We start from the raw sequence: 6,741 nt of genomic DNA, 5'->3' as shown, positions 1-6,741 counted from the left end.
ACCACCTGTGATAGAAGTGGATCTCTAAAGTGTCCGTTTTGATCAGAGAACATAAGACGAACTTTCCATTTGTAGACACTTTATTGAAATGAAAATGTACTCAAGGTTTCAACAATTTTCTTGAAGTTAATAGATCAAAAAACAAAAAGGAGAAGAAAGTTGTGGTTCATTGTACTCTCTGTAGTTCTGGGTGTCCCAAGTCAGACACAGGTTAAGAGTTATCACACCACTTACTTTGATATATTATGTCCTGGAAAACAAAACAGGGACAACACTCAGATTTTCAGCTTTCTGTTAGAAAGTAAGTCTTGAAAAACAAACATTTTTTCTTCTTGGCTTCCTGGGTTTGTCCACACACATCTGGCATACAAGCAAGTCAGTGTTTGAATTAAGATCAGAATGATTTCAAACCCCTCAGATTGTGGCAGGGGGGTGGGAGGTTGGGGTACCAGGTGGTGGGCATTATAGAGGGCACGGATTGCATGGAGCACTGGATGTGGTTAAAAAATAATGAATACTGTTTTTCTGAAAATAAATTAATTTCAAAAAATTTATTCACATATATCACAATAAATTAGTATATATTTTAAAAAAACAACAAAACAAAACAAAACAACAAAACAAAACAAAAGATCAGAATGATTTCGTCTCTCATTCTAAGGATCAGGAGACTTTATCAATGCCAGAGAGGTGCTGGTGTGCTGGCCTAGATCTCTTTCTTTCAGGGATCCTGGTAAAAATTTTTTCTCCAAAATATCGTATCCCATAAATATGCTGTGTGTATTATCAGTTTTCAACAAAGAACTGTTCAGTCTAAGCTCAAATATATAGAAATGTGACGTTTTTGAGCTCCGGTGTGGCCTTACATGTTAGAAATAGTGAAAACAGTCTGAAACAAAAACCATTACCTTTGGGACCCAGAGAAGAACAGAGATGTACACTCCAAGTGATCAGTCTAATTGAGGTTTTTAAAGAAAAAAATTCCATTACCCTTGGTTGCTGGGTTTTTCAGACTTTAAACTGTTTACTGGCAGTAAATGCACATAACATAAAATTGACCATTTTCATCATCTTAAGTATATAGTCCAGCAGTATTAAGTATACTGATGTTGTGGTGCAACCAATGTCCAGAACATTTTCATCTTGCTATGGTGAGACTCTGTTCCCACTGAACAATCCCCACTTCCCATACCACCAAAACCCTAGAAAGCACTATTTTACCTCCTGTCTCTAGGAGACTGGCTACGTTAGAAAATGGATGTAAAAGACCTAATGCAACAGTTGTCTTCTTTTACCGGCTTATTTCCTTTATCATAATGTGCTCAAGGTCCATCTATGTTGTGCCCTGCCCTGTGTCATCATCTTCTCAGTGAATGACACTTTAACCTTTTGCTTTGGCACCCCGGAAGGTTTTCAGTGGCATATTAGGATAGGGAATAAAATATAGATAACCAACACTACTGATTGTTGTTTTATACAATTCTACCCCTATGGCTGATTCATACCCATGACCTCTACTTGTCTTTCATGGGGTCTTAAAGTAATGGTCAAGGAATCCAATCACTTATACTAACACACTGGGAATTCTTGAAAGTGAGTTTTAAATTCTTTTAATAAGATGTACAGAATCTACTTCAAATGGATTCTTCTGCATTCTATTTAAAAATTCTTATGAACATTTCCCTCTTTGTTTCTAAGAAAAAGGGAATCTTTTTTGCTGATCACTTCTACAAGTGAGGGACTTCTTGAGATTCAGATGTTTTCTCACCTTGATAAAAAATGGGTATGCGCACACACCTGAGTGTGTGTGTGTGTGTGTGTGTGTGTGTGTGTTGTTTCCCTGTTTGGCCTTTTTTACTAATCTTTCCCTAGAGATTCCACAAAGTGAAGAGGCAAGTTATCAGTGGAACCTTGGCTGGCTTTGTGGATGTCAAAGGATTCGCATGCACCCACAATTAAACTCACTGACGTAATATAAGCCATGTGTGACAATTGTTATGACATAATGAGTGACAAACTTAGAGCCTGCTTGTCCCTGTTCAGAGGCTTGAAAGCATATCAAAGAAAGGGTAATTACCATCATCTCTGCAACACTGCTCAGAGTTTTGTCTGACTGGATGAGAAAACACCACTTCAGTTGTCCTCATGCCTCATCAGTTTCAGGACCATTTGAGAAAGGTTTAAGGATGTTTTGGTATTCACCTATGCTCACTTGAAGATCAATTGCTTTGTTAATCACCTCATCTAGAGATGAGCATCCAGAACCTGGAAGAAAACATGCAGAAGTGGTCGCAATTACATAGGTATGAAGGCCTTTTGGGAGTCCCTAGGATATGGTCATCTTCTTACATCTCAGTAGACACACACATTCAGAGGGATTATGGTGAATGGTCTTGGGTTCTCAATTCTAGCAGAGTAAGCTCGGGATCTAGGATTTCCTTTAAGCCTGAAAACACATGTGCCCCCTCCTCACCCACACACTACCTCCGTAGCCCAGAGAAGCCAAACACTGGTAACCAAGAAACAGAAGACACTGGAGAAATGAGATGCTCTGGTTGTGTTTGGGGGAACAGGAGGTCTTCCAGAGGGCTCTGACTCGATCGTCAGCCAAAATCCTGTCCTACCAGAGAGAGTCAATTATCATATGGTATCACTTATTTGTGGAGCATAACAAATAGCATGGAGGACATGGGGAGTTAGAGAAGAGAAGGGAGTTGGGGGAAATTGGAAGGGGAGGTGAACCATGAGAGACTATGGACTCTGAAAAACAATCTGAGGGTTTTGAAGTGGCGGGAGAGGGGTGGGAGGTTGGGGTACCAGGTGGTGGGTATTATAGAGGGCACGGATTGCATGGAGCACTGGGTGTGGTGAAAAAATAATGAATACTGTTATGCTGAAAATAAATAAATTCAATTTAAAAAATAATATAAATAAATAAATAAATAGACAACTCAATTTTTTAAAAATGAAAAAAAAAAACCTGTCCTACCTACACAGAACTCACCTACAAAGCAGGAAAGGGGGAGGGTAATGAGCAGAAGGACTCTCAGCAGCTTCATGGCTGAAGGCAGCTCTGGTTGTCTGGTCTTAGGGAGGAAGGAACTCACTTTGGTGATGAGTGCCTAGGAGTCCTCCTTTTACTCTCCTGCTCACCACCTTAATCCCTCCCCTAAATGAGGGAATGAGTCACACGATGGAACTGGCTTTGGACCAGGAAATGACAGCAAGAATCCACTGCAACCGAGCCAGCCTGTGCTCTGTTTGCAGAAACCAAGGAGAGAGAGCTTTTTGGACTCAAAACAATTTTGGAACTGCAAAAATCATACATGATTTTAGATGAAATCAATGCAAAAGTGCTTGTTAACTCATCAGATTACAGCAAAGTTAGCCTGTGTTGTCATCATGTCATTTTATTATTATTGCGGTTTATATCCTCCTGGCAGCCCTCCTCCTTCTTCAAGTTCCACACAGCTTTTATCCCGTGGGTCTGCTCCTTCTGGCTTAGCACACATCTGGGCTCAGTGCAATACCACATATGTCCTTCGGAAGGCAGACTTTCCTTGCCCATAGACACTATAGTGAAGTGCTTGTGTTTGGGAAATACAACGTCTCTCTCTCTTCTTCAAAAACATTTTTATTTATTTCTAAAATTTCTTTTCAGTGTTCCAGAATTCATTGTTTACGTACCACACCCAGTGCTCCATGCAATACGTGCCCTCCGTAATACCTACCACCAGGCTCACCCAACCTCCCACCCCCTTCCTGTCCAAAACCCTGATTGTTTTTGAGTCCACAGTCTCTCATGCTTCGTCTCCCCCTCCAATTTCCCCCAACTCCATTTTATTCTCTCTGAAGGGTCTTTTACAAAGAATGTCTCATTTAATTAATTCAATTTCATAAATTCATTCTATTACAAATCTATGATTTTTTTTTTTTTTTTTGCTGTTTAGGACTTTTCCCCCACTGATTTCAAGGATGATGCAAACTGTAGAGCAAGTGGTTGCTCAGCAGAGGCAGTGCTGAGGGTGGAACAGTGACCAGGTCTGGGCTCAGGCAGACATGGGTTCAAATCTTGGAGGCAACACCTAATCAAGAAGTGTCCTCAGGCAAGTGAAACTGTTGCTCATTTCAAGATTCTTTTTCCTCATCCCTAAAAGGAGCAGGAATAATACCACACCTGGTTTTGCAAGGATGACAGACACTCTGTGAAGAGCTTATCCAGGGACCCCTGGAAGGGTCAGTTGGTTAAACATCTGCCTTCAGTTCAGGTCATGATCTCGGGGTCCTGAGATCAGTCCCAATTTTAGGCTACCTGCTCAGCAGGGAGTCTTCTTCACCCTCTCCCCATCCCACTGCACGTGGTCTCTCACTTTGTATGTCAAATAAATTAATAAAATCTTTAAAAAAAAAAAAAGCTTATCCAGGGCTTCAAACAAGGTAATCCTGAATAAAGGGGAGGTTTCATCCATGCATGGATCCATCCATCTATCCACCGCTCAAAAGTAGCCATGAGCTTCCCCCCATGACTGGGGCTGTGCTGTGTGACCCAGATTCAATTGTTCACCCAGAACTTCGACTCTGTGGAGGTTACTTCTCACGAGGGAGGCAACAAACAAGCCCATAAACGAATGGGTGACATCAGAAAGTGGCTGCTACAGAACCACAAAACAGCCACAATGGGCCATGTCCTGTACAGAGGTCCAGGCCAGCTATGGGAGGGCAAATTTTAAAGCCTGGATGAGTGGACAATGATATCAAGGGGATGATCTGGGAAAGAGTGTTCTAGGCAAAGGGAACAGCAGGTACAGAGGATCTGGGGCACTTGGTATTTGGCAAGATAAGGAAAGTACACACAGTGTGCCTCTGGGTGTCAAGAGAGACACAGGACAGCCTCATACTATAGAAATAGAAAAACTGCATCCGTTTAAGCAGGGACAATAAGAGGATAATAGGAACAAGAGAAAGTAGGCTGAAGTTAATAAAAAGAAAAAGAAATTGATGAGAGAGTCAGAGAGATGAGTTAATTATTCACAAATGCAGTATTTGGATTGTTTTGGACTCATTTCTTCCCATCATTCAACTGGAGCATAAGTTGCCAAGATCAATACTAATTTAGGGAGAGGCTAGAAACACAGAAGAAGATGATGTTCTTATATGTTACTTTCCCCAGTTGACTGCTGCCCATCTCTTTCAAAAGGCAGAGGGACTTCAGTAATGAAAGGAGAGACTTTTTAGTTAGGTCTTTTAATTTTTTTTTAAGATTTTACTTTTATTTATACGAGAGAGAGAACATGTGCACAAGCAGGGGGAGGGGCAAAGGAAGAGGGGAAGGTTGAAGCAGACTCCCCGCTGAGCAGGGAGCCTGACAAGGGGCTCCATCCCAGGACCCTGGGATCATGAACTGAGCTGAAAGCAGATTCTTAATCAGCTGAGACACCCAGGTGTTCCTGACTAGGTCTTAATGGGGATTCAACCTGGTGTCCTAGTTGTTATGGACTTGCCCTGTTACCTGCGGGGACACAGGTCCCTTCAGAGGATTTTTACTCAACAAAAAATAAAATAAAATAAAAAAGTAAAAATCCCACATCATTTCCATGATGCTCACAGTAAAGAGGTGTATTTTTTGTACTTTCATGTTTTCTGCATAATAGATGGTGATCATTCTCAGGTGAATGAAAAAGCAATAACCACCCCACAAAGGACTCATTGCCAACCCAGTGTTAACAAGGAGAAATAGAAGAAACCAAAAGGTCCAAATGTGTAGCTAGCCTGATGTTTTCTTTTCCCAAAAGGAGCTTTAAGTCAGGTCCCCAGATGATGCTCTGAAACTAGAGGAATGAAGGAGTCTTCAGTTTGGGTGTTGGTGTGACAGTTATCAATCCCCTATTAAGACAAACCATGGTTTAGGTGTGAACTTGTACAGGTACAGATTTTACACTGAATACCTTGTGTCATGGGAGAGAGAAAGTATGCAGTAATTTGGCCTGTCCTCAGGCTCATGGAAGACCTAAGATATACTCACACCATAATATTGGTCATTGAGGCCTTGCAATACTTCATAAAATAATAACAATCAGTGACAGCCATCTTATGTTGTTGTTGTTGTTGTTAAAGAATTTTATTTTATTTTTTTAATTTAATTTTATTTTTTCACTGTTCCAAGATTTGTTGTTTATGCACCACACCCAGTGCTCCATGCAATACGTGACCTGCTTAATACCTACCACCAAGCTCATCCAACCCCCCACCCCCCTCCCTTCCAAAACCCTGTTCGTTTCTCAGAGTCCATAGTCTCTCGTGGTTCATCTCCATCTCTAATTTCCCCCAACTCACTTTTCCTTTCCTTCTCCTAATGTCCTCCATGTTATTCCTTATGTTCATGAGTAAGTGAAACCATATGATGATTGACTTTCTCTGCTTGACTTATTTCACTCAGCATAATCTCCTCCTGTCCCGTTCATGTTGATACAAAAGTTGTATTCATCCTTTCTGATGGAGGCATAATATTCCATTGTATATATGGACCATATCTTCTTTATCTGTTCATCTGTTGAAGGGCATCTTGGCTCTTTCCCCAAAGATACAGATGTTGTGAAAAGAAGGGCCATATGTACCCCCAATGTTCATAGCAGCAAAGGCTATAGTCGCCAAACTGTGGAGAGCCATCTTTAGTCAGTGATTCATACATTGGCACAAAAGCCTTTGAAGAAGTTTCTTTGAAATTTAGATGATCTTTAAGTG

The 6,741-nt window shown here is 41.0% G+C and overlaps 1 pseudogene; it reads right to left on the bottom strand.

The window, feature by feature from the left end:
- Positions 1-211: 211 nt before the first annotated feature.
- Positions 212-3,059, bottom strand: LOC122913689 (annotated as a pseudogene).
- Between the last annotated feature and the right edge of the window lie 3,682 nt (positions 3,060-6,741).

Source organism: Neovison vison, chromosome 7 (genome assembly GCF_020171115.1).
Source record: "Neovison vison isolate M4711 chromosome 7, ASM_NN_V1, whole genome shotgun sequence".
NCBI lineage: Eukaryota > Metazoa > Chordata > Mammalia > Carnivora > Mustelidae > Neogale > Neogale vison.
Note: the sequence above shows the minus strand (reverse complement) of the source record. Positions and strands in the feature narration are given on the sequence as shown.